This window comes from Rhinolophus sinicus, chromosome 3 (genome assembly GCF_057876585.1).
Source record: "Rhinolophus sinicus isolate RSI-liver-muscle chromosome 3, RSI-T2T, whole genome shotgun sequence".
Taxonomy (NCBI): Eukaryota; Metazoa; Chordata; class Mammalia; order Chiroptera; family Rhinolophidae; genus Rhinolophus; species Rhinolophus sinicus.
The window spans coordinates 22,716,101-22,735,163 of record NC_142503.1 but is presented as its reverse complement, the minus strand read 5'-3'; the positions used below and the strand labels follow the sequence as shown (position 1 = coordinate 22,735,163).

At 43.5% G+C, this 19,063-nt stretch overlaps 1 protein-coding gene across 6 annotated transcripts in view; it reads right to left on the bottom strand.

Moving 5' to 3' along the window:
* Positions 1–18,759, bottom strand: part of RAI14 (retinoic acid induced 14) — a 135,317-nt gene extending 116,558 nt beyond the window's left edge. Inside the window, exon 1 of one of the 6 annotated variants that reach the window (XM_074329024.2) lies at positions 18,422–18,759. The gene's annotated coding sequence lies outside the window, so the exon portion shown is untranslated. Of the gene's footprint in view, positions 1–17,953; positions 18,214–18,421 lie in introns of those variants that run through there. The other 5 variants (XM_019737233.3, XM_019737234.3, XM_019737237.3 and 2 more) reach the window with 5 other exon arrangements.
* Positions 18,760–19,063: the final 304 nt, after the last annotated feature.

Genomic DNA, 19,063 nt, shown 5'->3' with positions numbered 1-19,063 from the left:
GCAAGGCAGTGCTACCAATTATGTCAGCACATTAGAGTTCTCTCGGAGCCCCAGCCAGGTATTCTGATTCTGTAATCAGAGGTGAGGCTCAGAAACCTATAGTATTTTTTTTTTAACTCCTCGAGTGATTTGGATGATCAACTAGGTTAGGGAGCCACTGTTCTAGACTCAGTGATACCACACCTATAATTGACAGTTTCATTAGAAATAATCTAGAGATGTTATACAAGTACTTATGATAGATCAATACCTGTGTTTGCATTTTTCACAATATTAGGGGGGTGGGCGGTGGGAGTGGGAGGGGAGCCCTCTACACTCTAAATTCTGGGAGAGCAACCAGCTGGTTACCCATGGCCACTAAGGAACTATATTAATTGGCAAAGGTAATGGTAGTTGTACACACATGCACATTTCCCTGAATCACAAGAATACGTTAGTATCTAAGACACCGTACCACAGGTTCAAGGGCGGTGGTTTAGAATAATTCCCTCTGAATCACAGCAGCATTCGAGGTTCAAAGTCAATAGCAATGTCCTCCCACTAACTAGCACTTCCATCCCGGGGACACTTCTACGGAACCCTCAGCAACGCCAGGACACTGAGGCACCCCAGACAGGCTTCAGGAATTTTTCTTCCAAGTTAAAAAGAACATCAGACTTAAAATCCAAAGAACTAAAGAAGGCATTGAACCAATGTCAGGAAGTAAGATTAAAATACTTCTCTGCTTGCCAGCCTCTACCTCTTCTCCCTTAAGTACTTGATTGTTTCCTCAGATAATAATCTCTCTGCAACAGAGATGGAATTTTAACCAAAAGCTGTATAAACACTAAATTCTCTCAAATCTGGCAAAACAAATACATTCTATAAAAGGTCTCTCTCTCCAGACCAACCTTCCCAATAAAGGTGTCGCTGACAACATGGCATCTCATGCCATCCAAACTCCCATGGGCAGAAGTGGCTTCCAGTCTCTGCCTCTCAGACACAGCTGTGCCTACAACTAATGTCACTGCTGGAAAAAAGAATATAAAATGGGAAACAGAGGCTAATGTTCTTCCTCACCCAATTTATCCACAGCAGTTATGTTCTTGTCTTAGTAGCAAAATTTTAAACACAGACATTTAGGTTATGAGAACTCTGGGCAGGCACGATGGAGGATGATGAGTCGAGACCAAGGGTCTGACTAGAGTATGATACAAAACCATCTAATTAGGTGTCAAATTCTGCAGGAATTCAAACAATGGACATCTTCGAGAGTGGGGAAATATCAGGGAAGTCTTCATAATAGGGGTAGGTGTCCAACTAGCGTTAAAAGACACACAGGATTTGAGGAGGCTGAACAGGAAAGGGCATCTTGTCAGTCCACTCCCACAGGATGCTGCATGCCACGCTTAGATTCTCCATGTGAGGGTCAGACGCCTGTCCAATCTATGTAAGAGGTCACAGAAGCCTTTCTCCTGAGGTTGAGTAGAGGTGGTGGGAATCATTGCACAGTTCTCTCTAAAAAAAGATCCTACCCCAATCTGCACACACTCTGACCCTTTTAGACCCTGGATGTGAGGCAGGGTCCTGCTACTAGTTTTCATGAAATTGAAAAATATGCATCTCAGACTACTTGCTTGCTTTGGAATGGTGGATTTTCAGGGTAGGAGTTTCGTTTTGCTTATACTAGGGCATTGGCCATTGGCATACAATCGATGCATATTTCATGAATGAATATGTAAGACAAAAATATGGGTTGGGACCCTGGATAGACTTTAGACTTCACCTTTGACCTCAACAAGGCTCTCTTTGGTCCCAAGTGCACTGGGTGAGAAGCACTGGGATTCAAATAAACACAACATAATGATTAGGTTGGTTTCACCATGTACGTATGAAAACACTAAGTAGTTAAACATAAATAAATAAAATCCCAACTCATTTGGCCTATGAAGTCTTACCAGGGGGCTCCTCCTTTTCCCTCCTGCCTGCCCTCTCCCCTCTCTCTCATTGTTATGCTTCTCACACAGCATCTCCCCAACCACATGCTGAGTAGAGCCAAGGGAGCTGACCATTTTGAATAATGGAATGTGAGAGTCAACAGAGAGCAAGGATCATCAAATAAAAACCTTGGGGGTCAAAAGGTACAAACTTCCAGTTATAAAATAAGTAAGTCATAGGGACGTAATGTACAGCGTAGTGACTATAGTTAATAATACTGTATGGAATATTTGAAAGTTGCTAAGAGACTAGGTCGTAAAATTGCTCATCACAAAACAAAAAAAAAAATTCCGTGACTATGTAAGGTGACAAATGTTAACTAGACTTGTGATCATTTTCCAATACATACAAATATTGCTTCATTATGCTGTACACCTAAAACGAATATAACATTATCCCTCAACTTTTAAAAAGTATTTAGCAATTGAAACTGACCGTAGAATTTTTTCACATTGAAGAAGAATCAGAGAAGTCATCGATTTTATCCAGAGGCAAGGGATTCACTAATTTTACTGAATAAATTTTAAACAGAGTTGGGACCCAAAACAAAGCTGCTTTATGATTACATCTTAAGACACTTATTTATTCAGCAAACCGGATACATATGAATAAATGAATGAATGAACACAAAAACAAGCCAACTTTACTGAGCATTAATTATGGGTTGGGTGCTTTTGTATGAATTAATTAAGGTACAGGTGTGTTAAAGATTGCCCAGATGATAAACAAGGGAAAAGTTAAGGGGGGAAAAAAAGATATAAGGAGTAGTTTCATTTTGGCACTGAACCGTTTCTAAATACTCTAAAATCTCATTTTTTCAAAGAAACAAAATGACCACATTCTTTTTAAGCCATAAACGTCATTCAGATATTGTATCATAATAATCACGCAGTAAAACTCTCTTGAGAACATCAATTTCCCTCCCTATATTCGCAACTTGCCTGTGTCCAGGGGATGACATTTCTCTTGAGAAACAAATACATCATTCTTCTTTAAAAAGAAGACCTGCCATCCACCAGAACTGATCTTGGTCAGGGAAGCAGTCGGGGCCAGCAGCGCTGATACAAAATTGGCTGGGGCTCTGGCAACATTACTATCTGGTCTGTGAAATCTGCTACTCACATGCTCCAGTAAGCCTCACCCCAGCAGAGCCCCAAGGTTACCTCCTGCCCTAAATCCATCCAATTGAATAGGCATGGATTTAATCAAAACAACCTACCTCTGGAACATACAAATCATTCTAGGCCTAAGCCACTCCATGACTATCCCGCATGTTGAGGTTATTTTGATGATCTCTGAAACGTTCTTCCTATTCTGTTTCCAAATCTTTTGCTGTTGATGTCAATAGCACCATCTAACAACTGTGTTCATCTCTCCAGAAAAAAAGCTGCCCTGCACAGACCTACTTGCCAACCCCGAACAGCAAGGTTATGTACTATGCAACTTTGCTTCCTTCCAAGTCCACTCCTTGGGTTTCAACCACCTTGAAACCCAAGAGAACCAATCCAGTGTAAAAGTCTACATCCAATCCTTGAACATGACTGGGGCAACTACAAAATGTGGAAAGCAAAAAAATCACTGTGGAAAGCAAATTGGCAGCTTCTGATGAAGTTAAATATAAATTCACCATATAACCCAGCAATTCCACACCCACATATCTTGCTAAGAGAAATGAAAACACGTGTCTGCACAAAGACTTGTACATGAATGTTTACAGCAGCAGTATTCACAACTGCAAAAAAGTGGAAACTACTGAAATATCTATCAATGAGGTAAACGAAATGTGGCATTTCCATACAGTGAATTACTCGTTAGCACTAAAAAGGTACGAAATACCACTACATACGTCAGCATGGCACAAAGCTCAAAACCACTGTGCTAAGGTCACACACATATTGTAAGACCACATATTGTAAGATTCCATTTGTATACATATCTAGAATGGGCAAATTTAGAGAGACAGAAAGCAGGTTAGTGGTTGTCTGGGGCTGGGATTGGTAACACAGTGACTGCAAATGAGATGGGCACAAGGAATCTTTTTGGGGTGAGGGAAATGTTTCAAAACTAGATTGCAGGGATGACTGCAAAACTCTATAAATTTTCTGAAAATTATTGAACTGTATACTATAATTGGTGAATTATAAGGAAGGTAAATCATACCTCAAGGGAGCTAGTTTTAAAAAGATCCAAAAAAATAAAGAGAAAAGGAGGTCGATATGCAAAGTTGTTAGGTAGTGAAAAATATCTTTAGAGTGAGTGAGAGGATAGGTTCCCTTTGTGTGGTTATGTTTAATTCTTGTTTTTACTCTAGAAAGATTGAATTGCCAAATGTGGGCTTACTGCATATTTCATCGGCTCTCTGAGTTGGTTTCAAAATGCGGATGACTTGGACTCTCCACCTTCTGGAATGCTGGAAATGTCATTTGCAGTGATCACACTGGCTCCGTTTGGCCAGCTGAATCTCTACCCAGTCATCCAGTGTCTCAAATACTTTTCAGAATAAGGACAAATAAGTTAATAAACAGATTCTGTGACCTCTGATGTCCTCGGAACAGGAGGAAGGGAGGGGATGGAGGACACAAAAATTATTTCTGCTGCCCAAGTATCATGTTTGGACATCACTCAAACACCGTGTGTTCAAAATCACATGTTTCTCACCTCCAGTCCACCTGAGAGTGGACTTGCTCACCTGAAGGCCTCATTTCCTTTAGCGTAAGGACGTCACACTGCATGCTGTAGTGGTGTTTGGTTTGATCCTCAGCGCCACGCCTTTTTCTGATAACTACACTTCCCTCCTTTTAGAAAAGTGTCTCTACTACACTCACCCACACACCAGCCAGGTTATAGTCTGACTGTAGCTGTTCCCTGAGAGATGGCAATGTGTCCTCAGCAAGACCTATGCAGAGACTCTCCATGGGGTTTTGGAGTTGGGGGAGGGAAGAGGAAGGAGAAATGGAAGGGAAAGGGAGGGAAGAAAAGGGAGACGACAGGAGAATAGAAAGGGCAAGGGACAAATGGGTAGGGGAGGAGGTAAGGGGGAAGAGGAAAGGAAGTAACGAGCTTCCTCTCTGGTAGAGAAACTGGGAAACGGTGGGCCTGGCAGCTGCCCAAGCCATGGGGAGAGCAGGTTTAAGAGAGAGAAGCAGGGAGGCCCCGACTCCAAGGGTCCCAGGCCCTGCTCTAGACACACCATCTTAGCACAGGATTTAGGGTCACATGGCCAAGAAAGACACTCCCCTTCAGGCCTAAGCTAGTTCAAATTGGGTTTCTGTCACTTGCAACCTAAGAGCAGTGACAAATCCTTTGGACCCTTCTTAACCTACTCAGCCTTGCTCAGGCTGTCACCTCAGACGCCACAGGACAAGAGGGACCCAGAACTGCAATAGCACAGTTGCAGCCTGCATTTGTCTGCTCAGTGCACATCTAAAGTCAGTAGCTAAACTCACTTCTTGAACCTACAAAAGTGAAATACACACTCTGGAGTCTAACTGGGCTGAATACAACAGGATGACCGGGCCACCGGCCTTCACCCACTCCCATCTTCAAAGCACTCCCCCCCATTCATTATTCACCCCAGAAGACCTGGCTATTTCCATTCTGCAAGGACCGTGCTGCACTTTGTCTCTCCTACAAGAACCAGCCAACAGTGAAAACAATCACAATTAACTGGAAATGAATAGTGTTGGATTATTTTAAAACCCTCACAAAACAAAAAGCCACGGTAACAGCTGGGTCCAGGCAGGATCCAGGCTGCCTTACCTCCTCTGCTCCCCAGGGTACTGGGCTCCCCAGAGCTGAAGGGGACAAGGGAGGGAGACCAGGACGCTGCCAGCAGAGCTGAGGCTAAGGATGAATAAGGGAAATGCTCAGGTAGGCGGGAACAAGGAGAAAAGGGCAGAGAATGGGAAGCTGCCTTGGGGTGGGGGTGCAGAGTGGTGGGGCTCAACTGGATGAGGAGGCCGCAAGGCCCAAGGATAATCCTCTGGGAAGGTAATCCTCCAATAGTGCTGAAGATATAATAATATGCAAACACGCTGTCACTCACCCTAATTTATTCTAAACAAGACACGTGGAAGGGAAGCCTAATAGTGGCTCAGACAACAAGGCATCACTCCCCAGGGGCTATGCCAGCCTAGATTTGCCACACTGTTGCCCTGGCAGTGGAAATAGAAAAGGCTTTCAGCTCTTTTTTCATTAGAAGCCCCATGCTGCTCCGTGAGGGGGGACCTAGAGACGCCTGCCTAGTGAAGACAAATCCCCGTTAACTGAATTGGATGCCCTGTACCTTCTATCTTTCCATTTCAACCACTTTCTTTGTGTAGGGATAAGAAGCAAACAGCATTAACATGACGGATGGGGAATGCTTCCATTAACAATAACAAAGATTTCATGTGCTCCCCCCTTGCCTCACACACCCACACACCTTGCACGTGATGCTTGGAGGGTTTACACAGCAAAAATAGCATGGCAATTCAAGAATTTGCAATTTAAGAATAAAAATAAGAAACCTATACTGTTTTATTTACTCATATGCACTGAATACCAGCTATGGGCCAAGTATAAAAGGGATGCAGAAATGTGGACCATATACAACCCCTGTCTACAAAAATCAGTTTGACTGTTAAGAAGAAAATTCCATGTAGATTACTTGTACAAAAGCAGAGAGATACAGATTTATACACCAAAAACACAAATGTCCATTATACCACGCGTAATCAGTTTGTGATGAAGCTATTACATTTCTCTAAAGAAATGCTAAAGCCAAGGGCAAAATCACAGATAAATGGGTAGAGACACAGGAAAGCTTAACCAAACATTCGTTTATCTCAGGCATTCTAGGTATGAGGTGGTGCTGGAGTTCCAAAACCTACACGACGACATATCCTTAGATTGGTGCCATCCAATACTATAGCCATTAGCCACATGTGAAATGTGATTGGTGCCAACTGACAAGCAGTGTAAGTGGAAAATGCAAAGGGATTTCAAGGGTTCACTTTGAAATAAGAATGTCAACTATACCATTAATAAGTTTCATGTTGAATATATCTTGGTAATATTTTGGATCTAATAGATAAAATACAATATATCATTACAAGAAAATACCTATGTATCATTACAACCAATTTCATTTGTTTCTTTATCTTTTTTGTGGCTATTAGAAAATTTAAAACGACCTATGCAGCTTGTATTTCTGGCTTGCTTATATTTCTGTTAGACAGTGATGATTTAGATTTTCCTTCAAAGGCATTTAGCAATAGCTGTATCATATTACTAACAAGAGAGGCATAAAATTAAGCACAAAATGTATATGTTATCATCCATGTTCATGTTCACTTATTACCATAAAATCATAAAACTCAGATCTAGTTTAAGATTTGAGTTAACTGCAAGTTAATGATAATGAAAGTTGTAGTTTAAAAGATTTACTCTGCCACATGCAGAAGCAATGATTAACCAACAATGTTATCTCACTCAAGACTGACACTTCTAGGCAAACTGTAATACGCAGTTCAGAAAACACGTTTATACTTTTCTCTATTGACAAGTGGACACTTTCCCAAAGGATTCAGTAGGGAATTTCATTTCCCTCTCACTTTATGCTAAGTACCACCATCTTCATTTTAACCATGGTTTTATTGCTCTGTGCCTAGATTGTGATTGGGACAAGATGTCTGGTGAGACTGAGGTCCTGAGCAATACAATTTGGAATAAGACTGGTTACTACTACCAGTGATATAAAGGAAATATGCCCCTACATTGTTCACATTACCTAATGGTATAAGAGTGAAGGACTAAATGGAGAAATGACAATACGGGGAAAACAGTTGTGAACTACGCAGATGTGTTGCAATGACATATCGGGCCACCCCTCTTTATTGCTATTCATTATAATGGCAGGTATAATCAGACTGGCCAATATAGCAGCAGATCTTTAAAGGTAGGTTAATAAAGAACATGGTAACCTTAGCAATGATAATAACAGCCACCATAGCTATCATTGACCTAAATGATAACTTTCCAGATTTTATCATACTTTGCAAACTTTTATATTTTTTTACTATAAATGAGTAGCATATCATTTAATGTTCACACCACTTTGGCATTAGATGCTAGTGTTATTACTCCCAATGTCCAGATTGGGAAATTGCGGACCAGAAAGTTTATTTTGCCAAAATGATACAGTTTATAAATAAATGGAGGAGGCTGGGTTTAAACTCAGGTCTAGCTCCCGAGCCCAAAACACAATCCTTGGGTTGCATACTAAACTAATAATAATAATAATAATAATAATAATAATAATAACAGTAATAAAAGTCTGGCCAACAGACCGACCATTTTTGCTACTTAAAAAAAGTCAAGTTGCCTTTAATGATAAAACAGTCCTCTGATCTGCTGCTGGCACATACAGAGCTCCCTCTAGGAAGTCTGAATGGAGCAATTTGAAAAAGGCATTCCTTCTGGCTGTCTGCCCTCACTCACACACCCCAGCCTCATTCCAAGGGAGGGTAGCATTTTTATTTCTTTGTCCTTTTCATATGTGGAGCATATGCTTAATGGATAAAGTTATTGAATTCACAAGTCAAAAACTCCTTTTCCATATAGCTTTGTTAAAGATACTGAGTTATAACAGAGAAAATGTAAAGATAATTAGAAACGAGTGAGGTAGCTATTTTAATACTCAGCTGAGCTGGTAAACTACACATTGGGGTGGAGGTTTCCATGATGTTTTGGCAAGGATCTGGAAAAACAGGACTTCAGGACACTCAGATGCTTTCCTCTCATGTGGACATTTCTGTTCCTTACTTTGCAAACAATTATTAAATTATTCTAATTATCCTTAAAAAAGTATTCTAATACCATGTATAGCAACTCTCTCCAAGCTGTAAGCAAATGAAATACTGCTATTCTTCAGGACAATTAAAAGTACCAATATTATAATAAAAATGGAATACTAAACCACATCACCCAGCGAGATAGGAGTGGGGCAGAGAGTACAGGGGCTTTTGTTCTGGAAGCCACACACAGAAGCACCCCTGGCCGGCAGGCTGCCACCTAAGCCTGAAGCAGATATCACCAGGATAGGGTGAGCTGCTTTCTGTTTCTTTTGCCACCGTGGATATAAACACCCACTTGCAATGTAATGAGACTCAAATGTGCTTTGTTCCAAGGGGTATGCACTTAAAATAATCAGGGGTTGTTTTAAAGGAGAGGAAGAAAGCAAGCTTGTTGTCCAACAAGGCACAAACAGTAACACAGCCGTCAACAGATTGGCCGAGAGACAGGCTGGGATAGGAGTCATTTTGAGGAAATCTCTGTCTGGCTTTTAGAGACTACAGGAAAAAGCAATAGCAAAAGTAAACAAAGGGCACACCCAACATGCTATAAACTTGAATAGCACAGAAAGAACCTAATGAGGAGTTTATCAAGATTGCTGACAGGATGTACACGTACCGTTAGGAGCAGAAATGAGTTTTCCTTTAAAAAAAAACAAAAACAAAAAAATTCCTAAGAAACCCTGGATGACAGACAGATATTGGTTATAGTTTCTGTGCCTATATTTTGAATAGTTGTTTTCAATATTATTTCAATAGATGTTAGAAAAACTCACAGGTAAGAAATGGGAAACACTTTTTTTTTCTCAAAAGAAAAAAGTGATTTAGTCCCCCATCCCCCAAAATCTAAAGATTTAAAAAAAAAAAAAAAAGATTCAAAAAGGTTCTGAGAGCATTTGAACCAACTTTCAACCACGATAAATGTGAACTAGGTCTGAAATAAGATTCACTCAGAGAGAATGGTAGGCTGCTTATCACGCCCCAGCCCTGTGTGAGCATCTCCTGACATGGCTCATTGCAGGACCTCAGGGCACTGGCATATGCTGTGGCTGGGCCCTCACTTGTATTTTCCTTCTGGCTGCCTTTCATAAGGAAGAAAGAAAACACAACTGTCCATGAGCATTCGGCTCACAAGTTCCCGCATCTTCTGGGGGGCTGGGAAAAGGCCACTGTGCAGGGGCAGCGTCTCTGGCAGTGAAATGACTGGGTCATAATCATCTACCGCCCAAGTTAATGCTCCCTTTCATTTCTGAAAAATGATCAATCACCAGTACGTCAACTTTCATAGGAGGAGATGTTCAAATGACATGCGTCCTCTTGTCAAATTAAGAGACTTGGCCCAGAATTTGTTAACTCCCAGACAAAGCTTGACAAATAGATTTATGCGGTGCTCCCTCAGCAGATGCCAAGGGCCTGCGTTCCAGATCCTTGTCTGGCCTTCATGTTGCTGCTCAGCGCCATCTGCCTCACCTAACACTCCCCACGAGTCTCCAACTCGGCCAAGTCTGTGCAGACTTCTTCATTGATAACCATGTTTCCCCAAAAATATGACCTTGCCGGACAATCAGCTCTAATGCGTCTTTTGGAGCAAACATTAATATAAGACCAGGTATTATATTATGTTATTATATTCTGTTCTACTATATTATACACAGTTTTATATTGTAGTAAAATAAGACTGGGTCTTATACTAATTTTGGCTCCAAAAGACACAATAGAGCTGATTGTCCGGCTAGGTCTTATTTGTAACTAGCTACATATAGGGCTCCCAAGGTCACTGTCTACATCTGAGAGAAGCAGAAAAGTAGACTTAGCAGCCAGAACCAAGGTGTATATCTGGCTCTGCGTCTTCTATGTCACTTTCCAAGGGGTCACTCACTTCCCTGGGCCTCAATCTAAGCTGTAAAGTAAGTTCCCACCACCACCCCATTCCAGCCACTAATAGTCTGCCTTGTACTATAATGGAATGGGAACGTGTTAGCCTTGTTAAAACTCTAAGCTCCATGAAAGCAGGCACTGCCATTCATCTACGGATCTTCCATCAACATGTACTGTTCACAGAAAATCTGACAATAAGTAAGACTGGCCCAGACCTATAGAAGCTGACAGTCTAGCAGCAAAGTGCCTGGCACAAAGAAGGTATTCAATTCCGTTAAACTGACTTGACAGAAAGAGCTTGCATCATTCATCCTCAGTTACAGGCATGTCTGCATCCTTTTTTGCCCAATTTTTGACTGAGGAGACTGAGGATGTCGCCCAAGAATGACACTGACAGAACAAGCCTCCTGAGTGTTGCTAACAATGGCAGCACCTTCTCCCAGGGCCGACTACGTCCCACAGAAGGATGATTTCCTCTGAGGGTCAGCTCCCCAACTAGGAAATGTGACCCAGTCTTCCTCAGGTCCCCTTGGAGGCAGCCCCATCAGGCTAGAAGGTCAAACTGAGAAGAGCAGAACAGAGAGCGAGTTGAGAATATTGTTCCCACTGAGCCGAGCAGTCACAGGTCTACGCTGTGAGCTGAGGAGTGCTGTCAGGTGGGGTCCAGGGACATCTCAGTTCTCTCCTGTAACATCACCGCAAGGAAACTGCTGCCATCTGAAAGCAGAAGACCGTGCAGGCCCAATGCTACAGCAAGAAATATGTTGCCCTTGTGGTGAGAAACTCAAAACTCATCCTCAGAATTTATCAGATCTCTGGGAAATAACTATACTACAGATCCACTTTTTATTACTTCTAAATAGCATTTTATTGCATCCAATAGAAATAGTTCCTAAAAATTATCATTGGTGTGTAAACTGGTTGATATAGCAACCATTGACTAGTTTTCCACCTGAGGATATAGAATCCACAATTATTACTTTTTCTCTTATGTATGAGAAGTTATCAGGTCTGGGGGACAGTGACGCATGGTATGAAATAGACCCCTTCTAATTTTACTCTTGACCCTTCAGAGGTGGTTGGTAAAGGTAAACAGGCTACATGCAACAAGTTTTTAGGTACATTCAATAGATCTTGGGTTTTGAACCTGGATTCCAGACAGGTTCATAAGTGGACACGGCCCCGGGAGTTCCATGAGCCTCTTGAAACTAACAAAGATTATGAATGTACAGCATCACTGTATGTAAGTGAATTTCCCCCTAGGAAAAAATGGTCCAAACCTTGCATCAGATTTGCAAGTGTCCATCTGTGACTCAAATATATTTAAGAAGCACTGCTAGATGGCCTACCCTGGTGTGCAACATAGACTCCTCTTGGAGGAAGACACTTGACCCTGTGCAACCCCAGAGGCAAAGGAAGCTGCTGGGCTCTTGCTTCCCACCAGTGAAGTCGACCAGAGGTTTCTTTTCTGGCTGAGTTCCTATCCCTTCAGCCAGCAAGAGGAACTGAACAGAGGAGGTGAAAGTGAGAAGAGGTAGATGCTGCTGTGGCGGTTATTTTTAGAGTTATTTAGCTCTTTAAAAAGAAAAGGGAAACACTCTAGATGAAGCAAACTGAGTTCATCTAGAAATCATAAGGAAAAGACTGATTTTGTTCTTACCATTTGCAATACCTAATAGACGTAAGAAAAATTGAGGTGGGATTTTTAAAAAAGTAATATAGTAAATGATTGTGGGGGGAACTGATAACAGCAGAGGATGAATGGCTTGCATTAGGTTACTTCATAATAAACTTCGATGCTCACAAAATGTCAATTTAAGAAAAAATAACAACAGAAATTTTTTCTTCTACTGTTCAGTAAACTTCTTGGACTACAACCAACGTCTTTCACAATTGGATTCTGTTTTGTTTAGAAGCAGGGATGAACAAATCATGGAAAACTTCCAAAGGTGTCTGTCCCCTTGCCCAGTGTCGACCAAGTGTGGTAGAATTTATAGGGCAAGACACTGTATTTCCAGTGAACATCATTAGTACAGAAGGCACTGCACTAGATCACAGGTAAAGGTTAGATGAAGTGAGACAAAATCCACTGATGGAGCAGTCACATCACAATGCACGGGTTTCTCTGAAGGGTGGACGGAGAGGAAAGGTGTTTCTTAACCATAGGTAAGAAACCTGAGGCTCAGAGAGGTGAAGGGACTTGCCTAAGGAGAGAGGAGAATGGTATCTTCTGGACTTCAGTCTGCATTTTGCTGTTAACTACCACTACTCCTCTGCCTTTTGATTATTGTGTAAATTCTCCAGATGAGGAGAGCAAAGTACCTGATAATCACCATAAGGGGCTTTATGGACCTTTATGGGGAGGCGTGTGTAGTTCAACAAATTATTGATCACCTACTATGTGACACATACTGTACTGGACACAGAATATAAAATTGAAGAATGAGGCATACTTCCTTCAATCAAACAGAAGAATGTTTTGTTTTGTTCTGTTTGAAAACACATGGCTAAATCAGTAATTTATTAAAATACTGGAAAAATTTACCGATACCCATCAGTGAGGCTGATGTCAAAAACTGGACTAGATTTTTATTCACTGTAGACGGCTGGAGTTGGGAAATTGATGTTTCATTAACACACTATGTCTAACTTTATTAAACAAACCACCTATACTTTTTAGCTCATGGGTAGTGATAAACCAAAGAGAAGAAATTTCTTTAAATCATGCAGTATTTTAATAATAATCGTATAATTCCATGCTTATGGTTTTCAGCTTGAAAGTAAACTAGTCCCTTCTGGATTCATAATAAACTGATTTCTTTCAATATCATGTTGCTACAAAGGATAAAATGTTTGTACCCGAATACACTAGGAATTCTTTTTTAAAGGATACCATCAGTATCATATACCTAGATAAACAGTTAATGGGAAAATAAAATCTAGACTCCTTTTCCCTATCACCCATTTAAAACATGAGCAAGAGGCCTTCAATATATGTATTTAGCTTTGTGTTGTCAGCTCCTATATTCATCATGCAAGGTAGCAAACATTCAGTTGGCTTTTAGCGAAATAACGCACAGCACTGTAACAGGGAATGTTTTTAGTACCTGGAGCTATGGATTTTTGAGGTGACGGTTCTTAGAGTATTTCTAGGTATCCTACTACATATTGGTTGCTCCTGGATCTTGATTTAGGTTATCATTTCCACCCCACCCCCCTCATGGATGAATGCACAGTCAGGGCAATGATGAGTATTTCCCCTGCAGCAATTCAGGGAAATGCACTTTCTAGTTCTAGAAATTCAGTGTGGTTGGCATTGCTTGAGACCATTGCTGGTCTGTCTATACAGACGCTATGTGGAATGGAGAGTCAGGATCCCTTTCTGTACCTTCCGCACTTAAAATGTTGGAAAGCTAAATTATCAAGAAAAGGAAAGGGGGAGGGGCAGTACACTTCCAAGCATCATGTAACTCATGTTTTCCTCTGAACTCAGGTTTAGGCAAATGTTGGCAGGAAAAAAAATCTGAAGACTAGTGTTTTGACAGATAAACCGCACGAATTTAAATAGAGTGCTTTCTTTAAAGACATTATGCTTTTTCTCCTGATGGAACCTGTAAATGACACCCGGGGTACTCACATTACAGCAGTGGGAAAACAAGCACCATTTAGGATATCCAATATGTGCTCAAAGAGAAATTCTAAGTTGAAAACCATAACAAAAAGTATTGCATTCATTCATTCATTCATTCATTCAATCGTTCATTCCACAAACATTCGAGACCTTCTGTATGTCAGCATGGTTCTAGACACTAGGGATATGGCAGTGAACAAAAGGACAAAATTCCTGTCTTCATGGAGCTTATATTCTAGTATGGAAAGACAGCCTACTAATATAAATTAAAATGCATGGCAAGTTAGAAGGTAATAAGTGCCATGGATGAAAATAAAGCAGAGAAGTAAAGCAAGGCGCGCTGGAAGGGGGCAGCCAGGGAAGGTCTGCTGAGAAAGTGATGCCTAAGAAAAGACCTGAGGGTTCCAGGGGCACAGCCACGTAGACATCTAGGGGCAGAGCATTCCAGACAGTGGCAACAGCAAATGCAATGGTTCTGAGGCATGAATATGCCTGGAAATTTAAAGGAATAATGAGGAAGCCATTGTATTTAAATACCTCAAACTGCTTTCAGATTAAGGGGTTACAATTAGGGGCAAAATGTCATTAACACAGCCACATTTTTAAACTCTTAGAGCAGGGACATGCCTTTGTAAATACTCAAACCCCTTAATCTCACCAAGGAAGAAATGAGGAGGTTGACTGAGTCATCCAAGGTGAAACCGCCACTGGCCGAGAAAAGGCTTCAGCACAATTATCCCAAACCCAGCAGCAGTTTTGTCTCCTGCTCCAGCTTTCTCATTATGAGGCATTTTTCTTATTAAAAACAATTTTTTTTTGAGAAAACAAGCAACAAAAGAATCCCATCAACTAACAAAATCTTAGAGCTAAGACTTGATCAATTTTACTTTTCTATGCAACATATTTGTTGAGGACTGAAAGAAATAATAAATACAGCATTACCTAGACCTCACTACCCAGCTATTAATTATATAGTTGTGTAGCAGAGAAACTTGTGCCCAGGGAAACATGTCTCAGATGTTTATTGTAGCACAGTTTATTATAGTACAAAGTAGAAATAGATCAACTGTCCTCAGCAGAAAGGGTATAACAATGAAAAACTGGAAACACTCTAATTTTCTCTTGGCGAGGAAATAAGTATACTATAATTTATTCATACAATGGAATTCTCTGTAGTAGCTAAAGTAAGACCTACATGTACCTCAAAACGTAATGATAAATTAAAAAAATGCAAACTGTATGTATATAAATTGATGTCATTTATGTAAAATGTTAAACACACAAGTTCGCAGATAGTTTGTGAATATGTAATAGGTATACAGAAGTACCAAAACACATTTGGAAACTGTATATTAACTTCACATTAGTAGGTGTCTGAGGATGAAGGCAGAGGAGGAGGGATGGATAAAATATTTCAGTTGTAGTTTATTTTTATGGGGGGATATAAAGCAAATATGGGAAGATTAGCAATTCTTAAATATAGGTAGTGGAAAAATGGAAGACTTACTATATTTTCTTTTTATGTATGTTTGAACTGTTTCATACTTATTTTGAAAGGAAGGAAAAAAGAGACAAAGCTCCTTCATCACTTTCCATTAACTCCAAAGCCCCGTTGCCCTTAACCTCCAAACCTCAGTTTCTTCACCTTTAAAACATGGGTGATGCCAGGTGTATCGGCCTCAGAGATGCTTTGAGAAGTGGCAGTCTGAAGACAGACCAGCACCGTCAGCGACACTGCTAGTGGGCAGGAACACGATATCATGCCCCATTGAATCTCCAGGGCTCCACATTCATTCTTTTTATTCAATTTCACAGATAATAGTATTAAGATTTTTCAACAGGGTTATAACTACCACCCAAAAAGCCATAAAACAAACCCAAGGAGTGTAAATGATACAATAAATTAATCAATGAAGCATTTCAATGAATGGAAATTGAAAAGCCCCCACCAGCCCACCATGGGATTGCCTCTCCTAGGTAATTCACCTTATGCAAGCACTACTTAAAAATTATAAGAAGTGGAGAAATTTCCTCACATAAAATCTATCTTACAAGCCCAAATGAAAACACACACACACACACACACACACACACACACATAACACTGGGTAGGCATCATTAAGAAAAGATGATCAGATTACACCCATCAGAAATGAAACTCTCCCGGCCACACTGGTCACCAGGGCCCTGCAGGCTGGGGACACAGCAATGAAAATTCCAGCACCCCCCCCCCCCCCCCCCCAGTGATGCACTATCTCTTCTCCAACTTAGTTCAAACTTCAAGCAGGTGGGATGCTCCTCGCTGAGAAGAGCTTCTGCCCAGTCCTGATGGACAAAACCAGCTCCTCCCTCTGCCAAGCCCTTGAGATAACACTTTCCAGAGAACTGGCAATGTTTCCCCATCCCAGGCAGCTTGGAATTCTCCTCTCCCGGAAGGAAAACAGAGATCCATCCAAATTGCCTGTGAGCCTGCGGCCAAGGAGAGCCTCTGGTCCAGGTGAGTGGCACTGAGTCCGTAGATCTGCCCCCACCGTCGCTGGAAATAAAGCAGCGCTGAGCTGGGCTCCTTGGAGAAGCTCAAGCCTGGATATGCATCCCCGGCCCGGGGAGGTCACCTGTAACTCCTCCACTTTACACTGGGCTGCATCTGCCCGCCTGCTGCCTCTACACGTTCCCAGCGCGCCCCCGCCCCCCCAACTCCACAAAAGCGGGGTGCGAGGTCCAAACGCAAAGAACAGTGTGATCCAGGGGTTGACAGATGAACACTGCAAATTGCAGAAACTAATTCGCAAGCACAAACCTGCCCGAGCCGGCAGCGAAGGCCAGGTGGGTTAGGGAAGGTACCCACCCTCCTAGACAGAGGTTGGGGTCGATGGAGGCCGGATCGACATCCTCGCTCCTCCCGAAGTCCCAGCTGCCCCAACTCCAGCATCCCTCCTTCCGGCCCTCCTCAGAGCTGCGGCGGGAAAAGCTAGAGAAGGACCGGGAGCCGGCAGCCGCAGGCCGGGAGTGGCCTCGCCTGCACCGTCGGGCCACCCCAAAGGCTCCTGGAGTCAGAAAAGGAACAATAGCGGACTCTCGGTCGCCCGAGCCACCCGGAGTCGCATTCTCCCGCCTTCCTCCTGAGCTCCTCCAAGTCCGGCGCGGAGGCGGGTCGAGCACCAGAGCGAAGACCCAGCGGAGCGAGGCTCCGTGCGGGCCAGGCAGGTGGGACAGGGCGCTGCCGCGAGGGCGCACCCAGAACGCCCTGCCGGGGGCCGGTCATTCATTCCTACCCGCGCTCCCTTCTCAGCAACCCCGCGGCCCCTGCCGCGCGCCCTCCCCGGCCAGCCTGCGAGTCGCGGGGGCCGGTAAGAGAAAACCCCTCTCCTAACTTGGCTCAGTCCTCCCTCTCTTCCCTGATCCCCACCATCCTCCTTTTTCTCTGTCCCCAAATCTGCCCTCTGCAGACAGTTGGGGCCGGCGAGGGACACGGGAGTGGTGGCGGGACCCTCGCTGCCACCCCACTAAGCCGCTCCGCCCAGCGCACAGTCCGCGGCTCCAGCTGCCGCCGGAACCCCAGACACAAAGGCGGGGACGGGAGCCGGGGACCCCGCTCCCGGGTGCTTTCCAACTATCGGCGCTGCGCACTCACCCCATCCAGGCAGCGGTGGCTCCCGGGCCCCGCTGGCTGCGCCACCCCGCCCGCCGCTTCCCTTGGAAAATGCGGCCGCCGGGCTCGCTTCCTGCTCAGCTTCCTGCGCCTGGGTCCCTCCTCCTCCCCTGCTGCGGGGGTCAGTGGGCGCCGAGGCTCCCGGGCTGGGCTGATGGGGCGGGGGTAGCGGCAGCACCACCACGTGGCCGCCGGGCGCCGGCCCCTGCCGACCCGGATCCCGCCGGAGCGGGAAGGGAGGTGCTAACCATTCCCCTCCCCTTCCACCCCGCGCGGCCCCAAATTCCGCGAGTCAGGTGACCCGGCCCCGCTCCAGGCGGGACCTGCGGGAGGTGCTCCCAGCCCGGCAGCCTCCCCATCTCCTGGAAGGCCGTAGATTGCTTTTAGTTTTGCACGGATCGTGGGACCCTTCCCGGCTGATCTGTTTTCATCTTCATCATCATCACCTACCTGTACGTGGTGGAAACGACCGGTGCTCTGGCCCACGGGTTTAGGACGGATGAGTTCCCGAATAGTATTCATTTCTAGTCAACTTCTAAAGTCGGTGGTGGTCGTGGGAGTATTTTAAAAGTCACTGATCCAAGCGCCTTCTAACCAGATTCAAATCAGTTACATTTTCCATAATCATTGAACAGAAAGTAAACTAGAACGTGGTCAGAGTCTCTGGACTGAACCAACTGGCTGGAGTGACAGTCATCAGGTGGCGAGAGAAAACTACCAGCGTCAAGTGTTGCTCTGCAGCGGAGTTCGGAGAAACCTACATGCTGCCGGTACTGAGAGGCACGAATGGGGAGCGCCCTCGAAGCGGTGCCCCACATGCAAAGGGGAAGGCCAGCCTCCCCAGTCAACTTCAGCTTCTCTCCCTTCCCCAGCCGCTTCGACCAGCGTTTGAATCATGATGAACTCCTCCTTTAATTCCAAGAATTTCAAGGCTCTCCACTTGCTTATTTAATTTGGGACGGCTTTTCCATTCATTCTAGTCATGATAAACAGCTATGGCTTAGAAAGTCTTTATTCATCAAAGCCCCTCCTTTCTCTGGGTTAGCTCTGCATCTTTTGCGCAGGACAGGAAGCTTTCTAGAATAAGTAAGT